Source organism: Hemitrygon akajei, unplaced genomic scaffold, assembly GCF_048418815.1.
Source record: "Hemitrygon akajei unplaced genomic scaffold, sHemAka1.3 Scf000172, whole genome shotgun sequence".
Lineage (NCBI taxonomy): Eukaryota > Metazoa > Chordata > Chondrichthyes > Myliobatiformes > Dasyatidae > Hemitrygon > Hemitrygon akajei.
In genome coordinates this window covers 302,839-321,905 of record NW_027332058.1, presented here as the reverse complement: position 1 = coordinate 321,905, position 19,067 = coordinate 302,839, and the positions used below count along the sequence as shown (strand labels likewise).

The window sequence follows — 19,067 nt, the reverse complement described above, 5'->3', positions numbered from 1 at the left end:
AAAGTCTGTCGGGAACCTGCCAGGGGTGTGTGGGTCCTCACAGTGTGTCTGGAACCTGCCAGGGGTGTGTGGGGTCACAGAGTGAGTCAGAACCCTGTCAGGGGTGTGTGGGGTCTCACAGTGTGTCAGTACCCTGCCAGGGCTGTGTGTGGTCTCACAGTGTGTCAGAACCCTTGTCAGAGGTGTGTGGGGTCTCACAGTGTGTCAGGATCCTGTCCGGGGTGTGTGGGATCTAACAGTGTGTTAGGACACTCTCAGGGGTGTGTGGTATCTCTCAGTGTGTCAGGACCCTGTCCGGAGTGTGTGGGGTCTCACAGTGGGTCAGGACACTGTCAGGGGTGTGTGGGATCTAACAGTGTGTTAGGACCCTGTCAGGTATGTGTGGGATCTCACAGTGTGTCAGGACCCTGCCAGGGGTGTGTGGGTTCTCGCAGTGTGACAGGACCCTGTCAGGGGTGTGTGGCGTCTCACTGTCTGTCGGGACCCTGCCAGGGGTGTGTGGTGTCTCAGTGTGTCAGGATCCTGTCAGCGGTGTGTCGCATCTCACGGACGTCAGAACCCTGCCAGGGGTACTTGGGATCTCACAGTCTGTCAGTACCCTGTCAGGGGTGTGTGGGGTCTCACAGTGTGTCAGGACCCTGTCAGGGGTGTGTGGGGTCTCACAGCGTGTCCGGACCCTGTCAGGGGTGTGTGGGGTCTCACAGTGTGTCAGTACCCTGTCAGTGGTGTGTGGGGTCTCACAGTGTGTCCGGACCCTTACAGAGGTGTTTGGGGTCTCACTTTGTGTTAGGACTCTTTCCGGGATCTGTGGCGTCTCACAGTGTGTTAGGACCCTGTCAGGTGTGTGTGGGGTCTCACAGTGTGTCAGGACCTTGTCAGGGGTGTCTGGGGTCTCTCAGTTGGTCAGGACCCTGTCAGGTGTGTGTGCGGTCTCACAGTGTGTTATGACCCTGTCAGAGGTGTGTGGCGTCTCACAGTCTGTCGGTACCCGGTCAGGGGTGTGTGGGTTCTCACAGTCTGTCAGTATCCTGTCAGGGTGTGTGGGGTCTCACAGTGCGTCAGGAACCTGTCAGGGGTGTGTGGGGTCTCACAGTGTGTCAGGAACCTGCCAGGGTTGTGTGGGGTCTCACAGGGTGTCAGGACCCTGTCAGGGGTGTGTGGGGTCTCACAGTGTGTCAGGAACCTGTCAGGGGTGTGTGGGGTCTCACAGTGTGTCAGGACCCTGTCAGGGTTGTGTGAGGTCTCACAGAGTGTCAGGAACCTGCCAGGGTTGTGTGGGGTCTCACAGTGTGTCAGAAACCTGCCAGGGTTGTGTGGGGTCTCACAGTGTATCTGGACCCTGTCAGGGTTGTGTGGGGTCTCACAGTGATTCAGCACATTAAATGGGTGACCTAGGGTCTCACAGTGTGTCAGGACTCTGTCAGGGGTGTGTGCGAGGACCCTGCTGTGGTGTGTGGAGTCTGGCGGTCTATCACTGTGTGTCAGTCCTGATCAGGGTGGTGTGGGATCTCAACGTGTGTCAGGACATTGTCAGGAGCGTGTGGGATCGTATAGTCTGTTGCGAACCTGCCAGGGGTCGGTGGAGTCTCACAGTGTTTCTGGACACTGCCAGTCTTGTGTGGGGTCTCACATTCGGTCAGGACCCTCCCAGGGGATTGTGGGTTCTGACAGTGTGTCACCGGGACCCTGTCAAGGGTGTGTGGGGTTTCACAATCTGTCAGAACCCCGTCGGGGGTGTGGGGGGTTTCGCAGTCTGTCGGGAACCTGCCAGGGTTGTGTCTGGTCTCTCAGTGTGTCAGGACTCTATCAGGTTTGTGTGGGGTCTCAATGTTTGTCAGGATCCTCTTATGAGGGTGTGTTGTCTCTCAGTGTGATAGGACCCTGTCAGGGGTGTGTGGCATCTCACTGTCTGTCGGGACCCTGCCAGGAGTGTGTGGTGTCTCAGTGTGTCAGGACCCTGTCAGGGGTGTGCGGGGTCTCACAGTCTGTCAGGACCCTGTCAGGGGTGTGTGGGTCACACAGCGTGTCTGGACAATGTCAGGGGTGTGTGGGGTCTCACAGTGTGTCAGGACCCTGTCAGTGGTGTGTGGGGTCTCACAGCGTGTCCGGACCCTTACAGAGGTGTTTGGGATCTCACTTTGTGTTAGGACTCTTTCAGGTAGCTGTGGCGTCTCACAGTGGGTTGGTAAAATGCCAGGGGTGTGTGCGATCTCACAGCATGTAGGGAGCGTGCTAAGAGATTGTGTGGTCTCACAGTGTGTCAGGACCCTGTCAGGTTTGTGTGGGGTCTCAATGTTTGTCAGGATCCTCTTATGAGGGTGTGTTGTCTCACAGTGTGTCAGGACCCTGTCAGGGGTGTATGGGGTCTCACAGTGTGTCAGGTTACTGTCAGGGGTGTGTGGGGTCTCACAATGTGTCAGAACCCCGTCGGGGGTGTGTTGGGTTTCGCAGTTTGTCGGGAACCTGCCAGGGTTGTGTGTGGTCTCACAGTGTGTAAGGACCCTATCAGGTTTGTGTGGGGTCTCAATGTTTGTCAGGATCCTCTTATGAGGGTGTGTTGTCTCTCAGTGTGATAGGAGCCTCTCAGGGGTGTGTGGTGTCTCACTGTCTGTCGGGACCCTGTCAGGGGTGTGTTGTGTCTCAGTGTGTCAGGATCCCGTCAGCGGTGTGTCGCATCTCACAGACGTCAGAACCCTGCCAGGGGTATTTGGGATCTCAAAGTCTGTCGGGAACCTGCCAGGGGTGTGTGGGTCCTCACAGTGTGTCTGGAACCTGCCAGGGGTGTGTGGGGTCACAGAGTGAGTCAGAACCCTGTCAGGGGTGTGTGGGGTCTCACAGTGTGTCAGTACCCTGCCAGGGCTGTGTGTGGTCTCACAGTGTGTCAGAACCCTGTCAGGGGTGTGTGGGGTCTCACAGTGTGTCAGTACCCTGCCAGGGCTGTGTGTGGTCTCACAGTGTGTCAGAACCCTTGTCAGAGGTGTGTGGGGTCTCACAGTGTGTCAGGATCCTGTCCGGGGTGTGTGGGATCTCACAGTGTGTCAGGACCCTGCCAGGGGTATTTGGGATCTCAAAGTCTGTCGGGAACCTGCCAGGGGTATGTGGGTCCTCACAGTGTGTCTGGAACCTGCCAGGGGTGTGTGGGGTCACAGAGTGTGTCAGGGTCCTGTCCGGGGTGTGTGGGATCTCACAGTGTGTCAGGACCCTGCCAGGGGTATTTGGGATCTCAAAGTCTGTCGGGAACCTGCCAGGGGTATGTGGGTCCTCACAGTGTGTCTGGAACCTGCCAGGGGTGTGTGGGTCACACAGCGTGTCTGGACACTGTCAGGGGTGTGTGGGGCCTCACAGTGTGTCAGTACCCTGCCAGGGCTGTGTGTGGTCTCACAGTGTGTCAGAACCCTTGTCAGAGGTGTGTGGGGTCTCACAGTGTGTCAGGATCCTGTCCGGGGTGTGTGGGATCTCACAGTGTGTCAGGACCCTGCCAGGGGTATTTGGGATCTCAAAGTCTGTCGGGAACCTGCCAGGGGTATGTGGGTCCTCACAGTGTGTCTGGAACCTGCCAGGGGTGTGTGGGCTCTCACAGTGTGTTAGGACCCTGCCAGGGGTATGTGGGATCTCACAGTGTGTCAGGACCCTGCCAGGGGTATGTGGGGTCTCACAGTGTGTCAGGACCCTGTCAGGGGTGTGTGGGTTCTCACTGTGTGTCAGGACACTGTCAGAGGTGTGTGGGGTCTGACAGGGTGTCATGACACTGCCAGGGATGTGTGGGATCTCACAGTGTGTCAGGAACCTGTCAGGAGTGTATGGGTCTCACTGTGTGTCAGGACCGTTCCTGGGGAGTGTGGCATTTCTCAGTGTGTCAGGACACTGTCATGGGTGTGTGGGGTCTCACATTGTATCACGACCCTGCTAGGGTTTTATGGGGTCAGCTTGTGTATGTCTCTATTCATGGTTGGATTTATAAAATCCAGTTTATCAAATATTTCTTTACACTCCTAACTCCACGTGACACCACTGGCTGGTCTGTGACTGCTTTATTGACGTGGCTCCAAATCCATAAATAATTCCTCATTGGATTTGACGGTGTAAAACAGAAATCAGAAAATTACCATCACAGATGAGGAAAGAATTCAGGAAGGTTTTTGTAACAGAGTGAGCAGTCACAGGGAAGTTGCAGAAAAGATGATGTCTGTGTGTCAGGACCCTGACAGGGGTATGTGGGATCTCAGGGTGTGTCAGGACCCTGTCAAGGGTGTGTGGGGTCTCACAGTGTCTCAGGGCCCTGACAGTAGTGTGTGAGGTCTCACAGTGTGACAGGATCCAGCAGGGGTGTGCGGTGTCTCACAGGCTGTCAAAACCCTGTCATGTGTGTGTGTGGTCTCACAGTGTGTCAGGGCCCTGTCAGGGGTGTCTGGGGTCTCACTGTGTGTCAGGACCCTGTCAGGTGTGTTTTGGGTGTCCCACAGTGTCAGGACTTTATCAGTGCTGTGTGGGGTCTCACAGTGTGTCAGGATCCTGTCAGGGGTTTCTGGGGTCGGACTGTGGGTCAGGTTCTTGTCAGTGGTGTGTGCAATATCACAGCGTGTCCGGACCCTTACAGAGGTGTTTGGGGTCTCACTTTGTGTTAGGACTCTTTCAGGGGGCTGTGGCGTCTCACAGTGGGTTGGGAACCTGCCAAGGGTCTGTGCGATCTCACAGCATGTCGGGAGAGTGCTAAGAGATTGTGGGGTCTCACAGTTTGTCAGGACACTGTCAGGAATGTGTGGTGCCTCACAGTGTTTCACGTCCCTGCCAGGTGTGTGTGGAGTCTCACCGTGTGTCAGGACCCTGTCAGGTATGTGTGGGGTCTCACAATGTGTCAGGACCCTGTCTGGGGTGTGTGGGGTCTCACAGTGTGTCAGGACCCTGTCAGGTATGTGTGGGATCTCACAGTGTGTCAGGACCCTGCCAGGGGTGTGTGGGTTCTCGCAGTGTGACAGGACCCTGTCAGGGGTGTGTGGCGTCTCACTGTCTGTCGGGACCCTGCCAGGGGTGTGTGGTGTCTCAGTGTGTCAGGATCCTGTCAGCGGTGTGTCGCATCTCACGGACGTCAGAACCCTGCCAGGGGTACTTGGGATCTCACAGTCTGTCAGTACCCTGTCAGGGGTGTGTGGGGTCTCACAGTCTGTCAGGACCCTCTCAGGGGTGTGTGGGGTCTCACAGTGTGTCAGGACCCTGTCAGTGGTGTGTGGGGTCTCACAGCGTGTCCGGACCCTTACAGAGGTGTTTGGGGTCTCACTTTGTGTTAGGACTCTTTCCGGGATCTGTGGCGTCTCACAGTGTGTTAGGACACTGTCAGGTGTGTGTGGGGTCTCATAGTGTGTCAGGACCTTGTCAGGGGTGTCTGGGGTCTCTAAGTTGGTCAGGACCCTGTCAGGTGTGTGTGCGGTCTCACAGTGTGTTATGACCCTGTCAGAGGTGTGTGGCGTCTCACAGTCTGTCGGTACCCGGTCAGGGGTGTGTGGGTTCTCACAGTCTGTCATTATCCTGTCAGGGTGTGTGGGGTCTCACAGTTTGTTAGGACCCTGTCAGGGGTGTATGGGGTCTCACAGGGTGTCAGGACCCTGCCAGGGGTGTGTGGGGTCTCACAGTGTGTCAGAAACCTGCCAGGGTTGTGTGGGGTCTCACAGTGTATCTGGACCCTGTCAGGGTTGTGTGGGGTCTCACAGTGATTCAGCACATTAAATGGGTGACCTAGGGTCTCACAGTGTGTCAGGACTCTGTCAGGGGTGTGTGCGAGGACCCTGCTGTGGTGTGTGGAGTCTGGCGGTCTATCACTGTGTGTCAGTCCTGATCAGGGTGGTGTGGGATCTCAACGTGTGTCAGGACATTGTCAGGAGCGTGTGGGATCGTATAGTCTGTTGCGAACCTGCCAGGGGTCTGTGGAGTCTCACAGTGTTTCTGGACACTGCCAGTCTTGTGTGGGGTCTCACATTCGGTCAGGACCCTCCCAGGGGATTGTGGGTTCTGACAGTGTGTCACCGGGACCCTGTCAAGGGTGTGTAGTGTATCAAAATGTGTCAGGACCCTCTCAGGGGGTAGTGTGGCCGCACAGTGTCAGGACCCTGTCAGGAGTGTGTGGGGTTTCACAGTGTGTCAGGACCCTGTCAGGGGTGCGTGGGGTATCACAATCTGTCAGAACCCCGTCGGGGGTGTGTGGGGTTTCGCAGTCTGTCGGGAACCTGCCAGGGTTGTGTCCGGTCTCTCAGTGTGTCAGGACCCTGTCAGGTTTGTGTGGGGTCTCAATGTTTGTCAGGATCCTCTTATGAGGGTGTGTTGTCTCTCAGTGTGATAGGACCCTGTCAGGGGTGTGTGGCGTCTCACTGTCTGTCGGGACCCTGCCAGGAGTGTGTTTTGTCTCAGTGTGTCAGGATCCTGTCAGCGGTGTGTCGCATCTCACGGACGTCAGAACCCTGCCAGGGGTACTTGGGATCTCACAGTGTGTCAGGACCCTGTCAGGGGTGTACGGGGTCTCACAGTCTGTCAGGACCCTGTCAGGGGTGTGTGGGTCACACAGCGTGTCTGGACACTGTCAGGGGTGTGTGGGGTCTCACAGTGTGTCAGGACCCTGTCAGTGGTGTGTGGGGTCTCACAGCGTGTCCGGACCCTTACAGAGGTGTTTGGGATCTCACTTTGTGTTAGGACTCTTTCAGGTAGCTGTGGCGTCTGACAGTGGGTTGGGAAAATGCCAGGGGTGTGTGCGATCTCACAGCATGTTGGGAGCGTGCTAAGAGATTGTGTGGTCTCACAGTGTGTCAGGACCCTGTCAGGTTTGTGTGGGGTCTCAATGTTTGTCAGGATCCTCTTATGAGGGTGTGTTGTCTCACAGTGTGTCAGGACCCTGTCAGGGGTGTATGGGGTCTCACAGTGTGTCAGGTTACTGTCAGGGGTGTGTGGGGTCTCACAATGTGTCAGAACCCCGTCGGGGGTGTGTTGGGTTTCGCAGTTTGTCGGGAACCTGCCAGGGTTGTCTGTGGTCTCACAGTGTGTAAGGACCCTATCAGGTTTGTGTGGGGTCTCAATGTTTGTCAGTATCCTCTTATGAGGGTGTGTTGTCTCTCAGTGTGATAGGAGCCTCTCAGGGGTGTGTGGTGTCTCACTGTCTGTCGGGACCCTGTCAGGGGTGTGTTGTGTCTCAGTGTGTCAGGATCCCGTCAGCGGTGTGTCGCATCTCACAGACGTCAGAACCCTGCCAGGGGTATTTGGGATCTCAAAGTCTGTCGGGAACCTGCCAGGGGTGTGTGGGTCCTCACAGTGTGTCTGGAACCTGCCAGGGGTGTGTGGGGTCACAGAGTGAGTCAGAACCCTGTCAGGGGTGTGTGGGGTCTCACAGTGTGTCAGTACCCTGCCAGGGCTGTGTGTGGTCTCACAGTGTGTCAGAACCCTTGTCAGAGGTGTGTGGGGTCTCACAGTGTGTCAGGATCCTGTCCGGGGTGTGTGGGATCTAACAGTGTGTTAGGACACTCTCAGGGGTGTGTGGTATCTCTCAGTGTGTCAGGACCCTGTCCGGAGTGTGTGGGGTCTCACAGTGGGTCAGGACACTGTCAGGGGTGTGTGGGATCTAACAGTGTGTTAGGACCCTGTCAGGTATGTGTGGGATCTCACAGTGTGTCAGGACCCTGCCAGGGGTGTGTGGGTTCTCGCAGTGTGACAGGACCCTGTCAGGGGTGTGTGGCGTCTCACTGTCTGTCGGGACCCTGCCAGGGGTGTGTGGTGTCTCAGTGTGTCAGGATCCTGTCAGCGGTGTGTCGCATCTCACGGACGTCAGAACCCTGCCAGGGGTACTTGGGATCTCACAGTCTGTCAGTACCCTGTCAGGGGTGTGTGGGGTCTCACAGTGTGTCAGGACCCTGTCAGGGGTGTGTGGGGTCTCACAGCGTGTCCGGACCCTGTCAGGGGTGTGTGGGGTCTCACAGTGTGTCAGTACCCTGTCAGTGGTGTGTGGGGTCTCACAGTGTGTCCGGACCCTTACAGAGGTGTTTGGGGTCTCACTTTGTGTTAGGACTCTTTCCGGGATCTGTGGCGTCTCACAGTGTGTTAGGACCCTGTCAGGTGTGTGTGGGGTCTCACAGTGTGTCAGGACCTTGTCAGGGGTGTCTGGGGTCTCTCAGTTGGTCAGGACCCTGTCAGGTGTGTGTGCGGTCTCACAGTGTGTTATGACCCTGTCAGAGGTGTGTGGCATCTCACAGTCTGTCGGTACCCGGTCAGGGGTGTGTGGGTTCTCACAGTCTGTCAGTATCCTGTCAGGGTGTGTGGGGTCTCACAGTGTGTTAGGACCCTGTCAGGGGTGTATGGGGTCTCACAGTGCATCAGGAACCTGCCAGAGTTGTGTGGGGTCTCACAGGGTGTCAGGACCCTGTCAGGGTTGTGTGAGGTCTCACAGAGTGTCAGGAACCTGCCAGGGTTGTGTGGGGTCTCACAGTGTGTCAGAAACCTGCCAGGGTTGTGTGGGGTCTCACAGTGTATCTGGACCCTGTCAGGGTTGTGTGGGGTCTCACAGTGATTCAGCACATTAAATGGGTGACCTAGGGTCTCACAGTGTGTCAGGACTCTGTCAGGGGTGTGTGCGAGGACCCTGCTGTGGTGTGTGGAGTCTGGCGGTCTATCACTGTGTGTCAGTCCTGATCAGGGTGGTGTGGGATCTCAACGTGTGTCAGGACATTGTCAGGTGCGTGTGGGATCGTATAGTCTGTTGCGAACCTGCCAGGGGTCTGTGGAGTCTCACAGTGTTTCTGGACACTGCCAGTCTTGTGTGGGGTCTCACATTCGGTCAGGACCCTCCCAGGGGATTGTGGGTTCTGACAGTGTGTCACCGGGACCCTGTCAAGGGTGTGTAGTGTATCAAAATGTGTCAGGACCCTCTCAGGGGGTAGTGTGGCCGCACAGTGTCAGGATCCTGTCAGGATTGTGTGGGGTTTCACAGTGTGTCAGGACCCTGTCAGGGGTGCGTGGGGTATCACAATCTGTCAGAACCCCGTCGGGGGTGTGTGGGGTTTCGCAGTCTGTCGGGAACCTGCCAGGGTTGTGTCTGGTCTCTCAGTGTGTCAGGACCCTGTCAGGATTGTGTGGGGTCTCAATGTTTGTCAGGATCCTCTTATGAGGGTGTGTTGTCTCTCAGTGTGATAGGACCCTGTCAGGGGTGTGTGGCGTCTCGCTGTCTGTCGGGACCCTGCCAGGAGTGTGTGTTGTCTCAGTGTGTCAGGATCCTGTCAGCCGTGTGTCGCATCTCACGGACGTCAGAACCCTGCCAGGGGTACCTGGAATCTCACAGTGTGTCAGGACCCTGTCAGGGGTGTGCGGGGTCTCACAGTCTGTCAGGACCCTGTCAGGGGTGTGTGGGTCACACAGCGTGTCTGGACACTGTCAGGGGTGTGTGGGGTCTCACAGTGTGTCAGGACCCTGTCAGGGGTGCGTGGGGTATCACAATCTGTCAGAACCCCGTCGGGGGTGTGTGGGGTTTCGCAGTCTGTCGGGACCTGCCAGGGTTGTGTCTGGTCTCTCAGTGTGACAGGACCCTGTCAGGTTTGTGTGGGGTCTCAATGTTTGTCAGGATCCTCTTATGAGGGTGTGTTGTCTCTCAGTGTGATAGGACCCTGTCAGGGGTGTGTGGCGTCTCACTGTCTGTCGGGACCCTGCCAGGAGTGTGTGGTGTCTCAGTGTGTCAGGATCCTGTCAGCGGTGTGTCGCATCTCACGGACGTCAGAACCCTGCCAGGGGTATTTGGGATCTCACAGTGTGTCAGGACCCTGTCAGGGGTGGGCGGGGTCTCACAGTGTGTCAGGACCCTGTCAGGGGTGTGTGGGTCACACAGCGTGTCTGGACACTGTCAGGGGTGTGTGGGGTCTCACAGTGTGTCAGTACCCTGCCAGGGCTGTGTGTGGTCTCACAGTGTGTCAGAACCCTTGTCAGAGGTGTGTGGGGTCTCACAGTGTGTCAGGACCCTGTCCGGGGTGTGTGGGATCTCACAGTGTGTCAGGACCCTGCCAGGGGTATTTGGGATCTCAAAGTCTGTCGGGAACCTGCCAGGGGTATGTGGGTCCTCACAGTGTGTCTGGAACCTGCCAGGTGTGTGTGGGGTCACAGAGTGAGTCAGAACCCTGTCAGGGGTGTGTGGCGTCTCACAGTGTGTCAGTACCCTGCCAGGGCTGTGTGTGGTCTCACAGTGTGTCAGAACCCTTGTCAGAGGTGTGTGTGGGGTCTCACAGTGTGTCAGGACCCTGTCAGGGGTGTGTGGGATCTCACAGTGTGTTAGGACCCTGCCAGGGGTATGTGGGATCTCACAGTGTGTCAGGACCCTGCCAGGGGTATGTGGGGTCTCACAGTGTGTCAGGAACCTGTCAGGAGTGTGTGGGATCTCACAGTGTGTCAGGACCCTGTCAGGGGTGTGTGGGATCTCACAGTGTGTTAGGACCCTGCCAGGGGTATGTGGGATCTCACAGTGTGTCAGGACCCTGCCAGGGGTATGTGGGGTCTCACAGTGTGTCAGGACCCTTGCAGGAGTGTATGGGTCTCACTGTGTGTCAGGACTGTTCCTGGGGAGTGTGGCATTTCTCAGTGTGTCAGGACACTGTCATGGGTGTGTGGGGTCTCACATTGTATCACGACCCTGCTAGGGTTTTATGGGGTCAGCTTGTGTATGTCTCTATTCATGGTTGGATTTATAAAATCCAGTTTATCAAATATTTCTTTACACTCCTAACTCCACGTGACACCACTGGCTGGTCTGTGACTGCTTTATTGACGTGGCTCCAAATCCATAAATAATTCCTCATTGGATTTGACGGTGTAAAACAGAAATCAGAAAATTACCATCACAGATGAGGAAAGAATTCAGGAAGGTTTTTGTAACAGAGTGAGCAGTCACAGGGAAGTTGCAGAAAAGATGATGTCTGTGTGTCAGGACCCTGACAGGGGTATGTGGGATCTCAGGGTGTGTCAGGACCCTGTCAAGGGTGTGTGGGGTCTCACAGTGTCTCAGGGCCCTGACAGTAGTGTGTGAGGTCTCACAGTGTGACAGGATCCAGCAGGGGTGTGCGGTGTCTCACAGGCTGTCAAAGCCCTGTCATGTGTGTGTGTGGTCTCACAGTGTGTCAGGGCCCTGTCAGGGGTGTCTGGGGTCTCACTGTGTGTCAGGACCCATTCAGGTGTGTTTTGGGTGTCCCACAGTGTCAGGACTTTATCAGTGCTGTGTGGGGTCTCACAGTGTGTCAGGATCCTGTCAGGGGTTTCTGGGGTCGGACTGTGGGTCAGGTTCTTGTCAGTGGTGTGTGCAATATCACAGCGTGTCCGGACCCTTACAGAGGTGTTTGGGGTCTCACTTTGTGTTAGGACTCTTTCAGGGGGCTGTGGCGTCTCACAGTGGGTTGGGAACCTGTCAAGGGTCTGTGCGATCTCACAGCATGTCGGGAGCGTGCTAAGAGATTGTGGGGTCTCACAGTTTGTCAGGACACTGTCAGGAATGTGTGGTGCCTCACAGTGTTTCACGTCCCTGCCAGGTGTGTGTGGAGTCTCACCGTGTGTCAGGACCCTGTCAGGTATGTGTGGGGTCTCACAATGTGTCAGGACCCTGTCTGGGGTGTGTGGGGTCTCACAGTGTGTCAGGACCCTGTCAGGTATGTGTGGGATCTCACAGTGTGTCAGGACCCTGCCAGGGGTGTGTGGGTTCTCGCAGTGTGACAGGACCCTGTCAGGGGTGTGTGGCGTCTCACTGTCTGTCGGGACCCTGCCAGGGGTGTGTGGTGTCTCAGTGTGTCAGGATCCTGTCAGCGGTGTGTCGCATCTCACGGACGTCAGAACCCTGCCAGGGGTACTTGGGATCTCACAGTCTGTCAGTACCCTGTCAGGGGTGTGTGGGGTCTCACAGTCTGTCAGGACCCTCTCAGGGGTGTGTGGGGTCTCACAGTGTGTCAGGACCCTGTCAGTGGTGTGTGGGGTCTCACAGCGTGTCCGGACCCTTACAGAGGTGTTTGGGGTCTCACTTTGTGTTAGGACTCTTTCCGGGATCTGTGGCGTCTCACAGTGTGTTAGGACACTGTCAGGTGTGTGTGGGGTCTCATAGTGTGTCAGGACCTTGTCAGGGGTGTCTGGGGTCTCTAAGTTGGTCAGGACCCTGTCAGGTGTGTGTGCGGTCTCACAGTGTGTTATGACCCTGTCAGAGGTGTGTGGCGTCTCACAGTCTGTCGGTACCCGGTCAGGGGTGTGTGGGTTCTCACAGTCTGTCATTATCCTGTCAGTGTGTGTGGGGTCTCACAGTTTGTTAGGACCCTGTCAGGGGTGTATGGGGTCTCACAGGGTGTCAGGACCCTGCCAGGGGTGTGTGGGGTCTCACAGTGTGTCAGAAACCTGCCAGGGTTGTGTGGGGTCTCACAGTGTATCTGGACCCTGTCAGGGTTGTGTGGGGTCTCACAGTGATTCAGCACATTAAATGGGTGACCTAGGGTCTCACAGTGTGTCAGGACTCTGTCAGGGGTGTGTGCGAGGACCCTGCTGTGGTGTGTGGAGTCTGGCGGTCTATCACTGTGTGTCAGTCCTGATCAGGGTGGTGTGGGATCTCAACGTGTGTCAGGACATTGTCAGGAGCGTGTGGGATCGTATAGTCTGTTGCGAACCTGCCAGGGGTCTGTGGAGTCTCACAGTGTTTCTGGACACTGCCAGTCTTGTGTGGGGTCTCACATTCGGTCAGGACCCTCCCAGGGGATTGTGGGTTCTGACAGTGTGTCACCGGGACCCTGTCAAGGGTGTGTAGTGTATCAAAATGTGTCAGGACCCTCTCAGGGGGTAGTGTGGCCGCACAGTGTCAGGACCCTGTCAGGAGTGTGTGGGGTTTCACAGTGTGTCAGGACCCTGTCAGGGGTGCGTGGGGTATCACAATCTGTCAGAACCCCGTCGGGGGTGTGTGGGGTTTCGCAGTCTGTCGGGAACCTGCCAGGGTTGTGTCCGGTCTCTCAGTGTGTCAGGACCCTGTCAGGTTTGTGTGGGGTCTCAATGTTTGTCAGGATCCTCTTATGAGGGTGTGTTGTCTCTCAGTGTGATAGGACCCTGTCAGGGGTGTGTGGCGTCTCACTGTCTGTCGGGACCCTGCCAGGAGTGTGTTTTGTCTCAGTGTGTCAGGATCCTGTCAGCGGTGTGTCGCATATCACGGACGTCAGAACCCTGCCAGGGGTACTTGGGATCTCACAGTGTGTCAGGACCCTGTCAGGGGTGTACGGGGTCTCACAGTCTGTCAGGACCCTGTCAGGGGTGTGTGGGTCACACAGCGTGTCTGGACACTGTCAGGGGTGTGTGGGGTCTCACAGTGTGTCAGGACCCTGTCAGTGGTGTGTGGGGTCTCACAGCGTGTCCGGACCCTTACAGAGGTGTTTGGGATCTCACTTTGTGTTAGGACTCTTTCAGGTAGCTGTGGCGTCTGACAGTGGGTTGGGAAAATGCCAGGGGTGTGTGCGATCTCACAGCATGTTGGGAGCGTGCTAAGAGATTGTGTGGTCTCACAGTGTGTCAGGACCCTGTCAGGTTTGTGTGGGTTCTCAATGTTTGTCAGGATCCTCTTATGAGGGTGTGTTGTCTCACAGTGTGTCAGGACCCTGTCAGGGGTGTATGGGGTCTCACAGTGTGTCAGGTTACTGTCAGGGGTGTGTGGGGTCTCACAATGTGTCAGAACCCCGTCGGGGGTGTGTTGGGTTTCGCAGTTTGTCGGGAACCTGCCAGGGTTGTCTGTGGTCTCACAGTGTGTAAGGACCCTATCAGGTTTGTGTGGGGTCTCAATGTTTGTCAGTATCCTCTTATGAGGGTGTGTTGTCTCTCAGTGTGATAGGAGCCTCTCAGGGGTGTGTGGTGTCTCACTGTCTGTCGGGACCCTGTCAGGGGTGTGTTGTGTCTCAGTGTGTCAGGATCCCGTCAGCGGTGTGTCGCATCTCACAGACGTCAGAACCCTGCCAGGGGTATTTGGGATCTCAAAGTCTGTCGGGAACCTGCCAGGGGTGTGTGGGTCCTCACAGTGTGTCTGGAACCTGCCAGGGGTGTGTGGGGTCACAGAGTGAGTCAGAACCCTGTCAGGGGTGTGTGGGGTCTCACAGTGTGTCAGTACCCTGCCAGGGCTGTGTGTGGTCTCACAGTGTGTCAGAACCCTTGTCAGAGGTGTGTGGGGTCTCACAGTGTGTCAGGATCCTGTCCGGGGTGTGTGGGATCTAACAGTGTGTTAGGACACTCTCAGGGGTGTGTGGTATCTCTCAGTGTGTCAGGACCCTGTCCGGAGTGTGTGGGGTCTCACAGTGGGTCAGGACACTGTCAGGGGTGTGTGGGATCTAACAGTGTGTTAGGACCCTGTCAGGTATGTGTGGGATCTCACAGTGTGTCAGGACCCTGCCAGGGGTGTGTGGGTTCTCGCAGTGTGACAGGACCCTGTCAGGGGTGTGTGGCGTCTCACTGTCTGTCGGGACCCTGCCAGGGGTGTGTGGTGTCTCAGTGTGTCAGGATCCTGTCAGCGGTGTGTCGCATCTCACGGACGTCAGAACCCTGCCAGGGGTACTTGGGATCTCACAGTCTGTCAGTACCCTGTCAGGGGTGTGTGGGGTCTCACAGTGTGTCAGGACCCTGTCAGGGGTGTGTGGGGTCTCACAGCGTGTCCGGACCCTGTCAGGGGTGTGTGGGGTCTCACAGTGTGTCAGTACCCTGTCAGTGGTGTGTGGGGTCTCACAGTGTGTCCGGACCCTTACAGAGGTGTTTGGGGTCTCACTTTGTGTTAGGACTCTTTCCGGGATCTGTGGCGTCTCACAGTGTGTTAGGACCCTGTCAGGTGTGTGTGGGGTCTCACAGTGTGTCAGGACCTTGTCAGGGGTGTCTGGGGTCTCTCAGTTGGTCAGGACCCTGTCAGGTGTGTGTGCGGTCTCACAGTGTGTTATGACCCTGTCAGAGGTGTGTGGCATCTCACAGTCTGTCGGTACCCGGTCAGGGGTGTGTGGGTTCTCACAGTCTGTCAGTATCCTGTCAGGGTGTGTGGGGTCTCACAGTGTGTTAGGACCCTGTCAGGGGTGTATGGGGTCTCACAGTGCATCAGGAACCTGCCAGAGTTGTGTGGGGTCTCACAGGGTGTCAGGACCCTGTCAGGGTTGTGTGAGGTCTCACAGAGTGTCAGGAACCTGCCAGGGTTGTGTGGGGTCTCACAGTGTGTCAGAAACCTGCCAGGGTTGTGTGGGGTCTCACAGTGTATCTGGACCCTGTCAGGGTTGTGTGGGGTCTCACAGTGATTCAGCACATTAAATGGGTGACCTAGGGTCTCACAGTGTGTCAGGACTCTGTCAGGGGTGTGTGCGAGGACCCTGCTGTGGTGTGTGGAGTCTGGCGGTCTATCACTGTGTGTCAGTCCTGATCAGGGTGGTGTGGGATCTCAACGTGTGTCAGGACATTGTCAGGTGCGTGTGGGATCGTATAGTCTGTTGCGAACCTGCCAGGGGTCTGTGGAGTCTCACAGTGTTTCTGGACACTGCCAGTCTTGTGTGGGGTCTCACATTCGGTCAGGACCCTCCCAGGGGATTGTGGGTTCTGACAGTGTGTCACCGGGACCCTGTCAAGGGTGTGTAGTGTATCAAAATGTGTCAGGACCCTCTCAGGGGGTAGTGTGGCCGCACAGTGTCAGGATCCTGTCAGGATTGTGTGGGGTTTCACAGTGTGTCAGGACCCTGTCAGGGGTGCGTGGGGTATCACAATCTGTCAGAACCCCGTCGGGGGTGTGTGGGGTTTCGCAGTCTGTCGGGAACCTGCCAGGGTTGTGTCTGGTCTCTCAGTGTGTCAGGACCCTGTCAGGATTGTGTGGGGTCTCAATGTTTGTCAGGATCCTCTTATGAGGGTGTGTTGTCTCTCAGTGTGATAGGACCCTGTCAGGGGTGTGTGGCGTCTCGCTGTCTGTCGGGACCCTGCCAGGAGTGTGTGTTGTCTCAGTGTGTCAGGATCCTGTCAGCCGTGTGTCGCATCTCACGGACGTCAGAACCCTGCCAGGGGTACCTGGAATCTCACAGTGTGTCAGGACCCTGTCAGGGGTGTGCGGGGTCTCACAGTCTGTCAGGACCCTGTCAGGGGTGTGTGGGTCACACAGCGTGTCTGGACACTGTCAGGGGTGTGTGGGGTCTCACAGTGTGTCAGGACCCTGTCAGTGGTGTGTGGGGTCTCACAGCGTGTCCGGACCCTTACAGAGGTGTTTGGGATCTCACTTTGTGTTAGGACTCTTTCAGGTAGCTGTGGCGTCTGACAGTGGGTTGGGAAAATGCCAGGGGTGTGTGCGATCTCACAGCATGTTGGGAGCGTGCTAAGAGATTGTGTGGTCTCACAGTGTGTCAGGACCCTGTCAGGTTTGTGTGGGGTCTCAATGTTTGTCAGGATCCTCTTATGAGGGTGTGTTGTCTCACAGTGTGTCAGGACCCTGTCAGGGGTGTATGGGGTCTCACAGTGTGTCAGGACCCTGTCAGGGGTATGTGGGGTCTCACAGTGTGTCAGGAACCTGCCAGGGTTGTGTGGGGTCTCACAGTGTGTCAGAAACCTGCCAGGGTTGTGTGGGGTCTCACAGTGTATCTGGACCCTGTCAGGGTTGTGTGGGGTCTCACAGTGATTCAGCACATTAAATGGGTGACCTAGGGTCTCACAGTGTGTCAGGACTCTGTCAGGGGTGTGTGCGAGGACCCTGCTGTGGTGTGTGGAGTCTGGCGGTCTATCACTGTGTGTCAGTCCTGATCAGGGTGGTGTGGGATCTCAACGTGTGTCAGGACATTGTCAGGAGCGTGTAGGATCGTATAGTCTGTTGCGAACCTGCCAGGGGTCTGTGGAGTCTCACAGTGTTTCTGGACACTGCCAGTCTTGTGTGGGGTCTCACATTCGGTCAGGACCCTCCCAGGGGATTGTGGGTTCTGACAGTGTGTCACCGGGACCCTGTCAAGGGTGTGTAGTGTATCAAAATGTGTCAGGACCCTCTCAGGGGGTAGTGTGGCCGCACAGTGTCAGGACCCTGTCAGGAGTGTGTGGGGTTTCACAGTGTGTCAGGACCCTGTCAGGGGTGCGTGGGGTATCACAATCTGTCAGAACCCCGTCGGGGGTGTGTGGGGTTTCGCAGTCTGTCGGGACCTGCCAGGGTTGTGTCTGGTCTCTCAGTGTGACAGGACCCTGTCAGGTTTGTGTGGGGTCTCAATGTTTGTCAGGATCCTCTTATGAGGGTGTGTTGTCTCTCAGTGTGATAGGACCCTGTCAGGGGTGTGTGGCGTCTCACTGTCTGTCGGGACCCTGCCAGGAGTGTGTGGTGTCTCAGTGTGTCAGGATCCTGTCAGCGGTGTGTCGCATCTCACGGACGTCAGAACCCTGCCAGGGGTATTTGGGATCTCACAGTGTGTCAGGACCCTGTCAGGGGTGGGCGGGGTCTCACAGTGTGTCAGGACCCTGTCAGGGGTGTGTGGGTCACACAGCGTGTCTGGACACTGTCAGGGGTGTGTGGGGTCTCACAGTGTGTCAGTACCCTGCCAGGGCTGTGTGTGGTCTCACAGTGTGTCAGAACCCTTGTCAGAGGTGTGTGGGGTCTCACAGTGTGTCAGGACCCTGTCCGGGGTGTGTGGGATCTCACAGTGTGTCAGGACCCTGCCAGGGGTATTTGGGATCTCAAAGTCTGTCGGGAACCTGCCAGGGGTATGTGGGTCCTCACAGTGTGTCTGGAACCTGCCAGGTGTGTGTGGGGTCACAGAGTGAGTCAGAACCCTGTCAGGGGTGTGTGGCGTCTCACAGTGTGTCAGTACCCTGCCAGGGCTGTGTGTGGTCTCACAGTGTGTCAGAACCCTTGTCAGAGGTGTGTGTGGGATCTCACAGTGTGTCAGAACCCTTGACAGAGGTGTGTGGGGTCTCACAGTGTGTCAGGTCCCTGTCCGGGGTGTGTGGGGTCTCACAGTGTGTCAGGACCCTGTCAGGGGTGTGTGGGATCTCACAGTGTGTTAGGACCCTGCCAGGGGTATGTGGGATCTCACAGTGTGTCAGGACCCTGCCAGGGGTATGTGGGGTCTCACAGTGTGTCAGGAACCTGTCAGGAGTGTGTGGGATCTCACAGTGTGTCAGGACACTGCCAGGGGTATGTGGGGTCTCACAGTGTGTCAGGAACCTGTCAGGAGTGTATGGGTCTCACTGTGTGTCAGGACTGTTCCTGGGGAGTGTGGCATTTCTCAGTGTGTCAGGACACTGTCATGGGTGTGTGGGGTCTCACATTGTATCACGACCCTGCTAGGGTTTTATGGGGTCAGCTTGTGTATGTCTCTATTCATGGTTGGATTTATAAAATCCAGTTTATCAAATATTTCTTTACACTCCTAACTCCACGTGACACCACTGGCTGGTCTGTGACTGCTTTATTGACGTGGCTCCAAATCCATAAATAATTCCTCATTGGATTTGACGGTGTAAAACAGAAATCAGAAAATTACCATCACAGATGAGGAAAGAATTCAGGAAGGTTTTTGTAACAGAGTGAGCAGTCACAGGGAAGTTGCAGAAAAGATGATGTCTGTGTGTCAGGACCCTGTCAAGGGTGTGTGGGGTCTCACAGTGTCTCAGGACCCTGACAGTAGTGTGTGGGGTCTCACAGTGTGACAGGATCCAGCAGGGGTGTGCGGTATCTCACAGGCTGTCAAAACCCTGTCATGTGTGTGTGTGGTCTCACAGTGTGTCAGGGCCCTGTCAGGGGTGTCTGGGGTCTCACTGTGTGTCAGGACCCATTCAGGTGTGTTTTGGGTGTCCCACAGTGTCAGGACTTTATCAGTGCTGTGTGGGGTCTCACAGTGTGTCAGGATCCTGTCAGGGGTTTCTGGGGTCGGACTGTGGGTCAGGTTCTTGTCAGTGGTGAGTGCAATATCACAGCGTGTCCGGACCCTTACAGAGGTGTTTGGGGTCTCACTTTGTGTTAGGACTCTTTCAGGGGGCTGTGGCGTCTCACAGTGGGTTGGGAACCTGCCAAGGGTCTGTGCGATCTCACAGCATGTCGGGAGAGTGCTAAGAGATTGTGGGGTCTCACAGTT

General features: G+C 56.4%; 1 protein-coding gene across 1 annotated transcript in view; it reads right to left on the bottom strand.

The window, feature by feature from the left end:
• The window catches only part of LOC140724190 (NACHT, LRR and PYD domains-containing protein 3-like), a 153,778-nt gene that overhangs the window by 31,565 nt on the left and 103,146 nt on the right, over nucleotides 1-19,067 (bottom strand). The window lies entirely within an intron of this gene.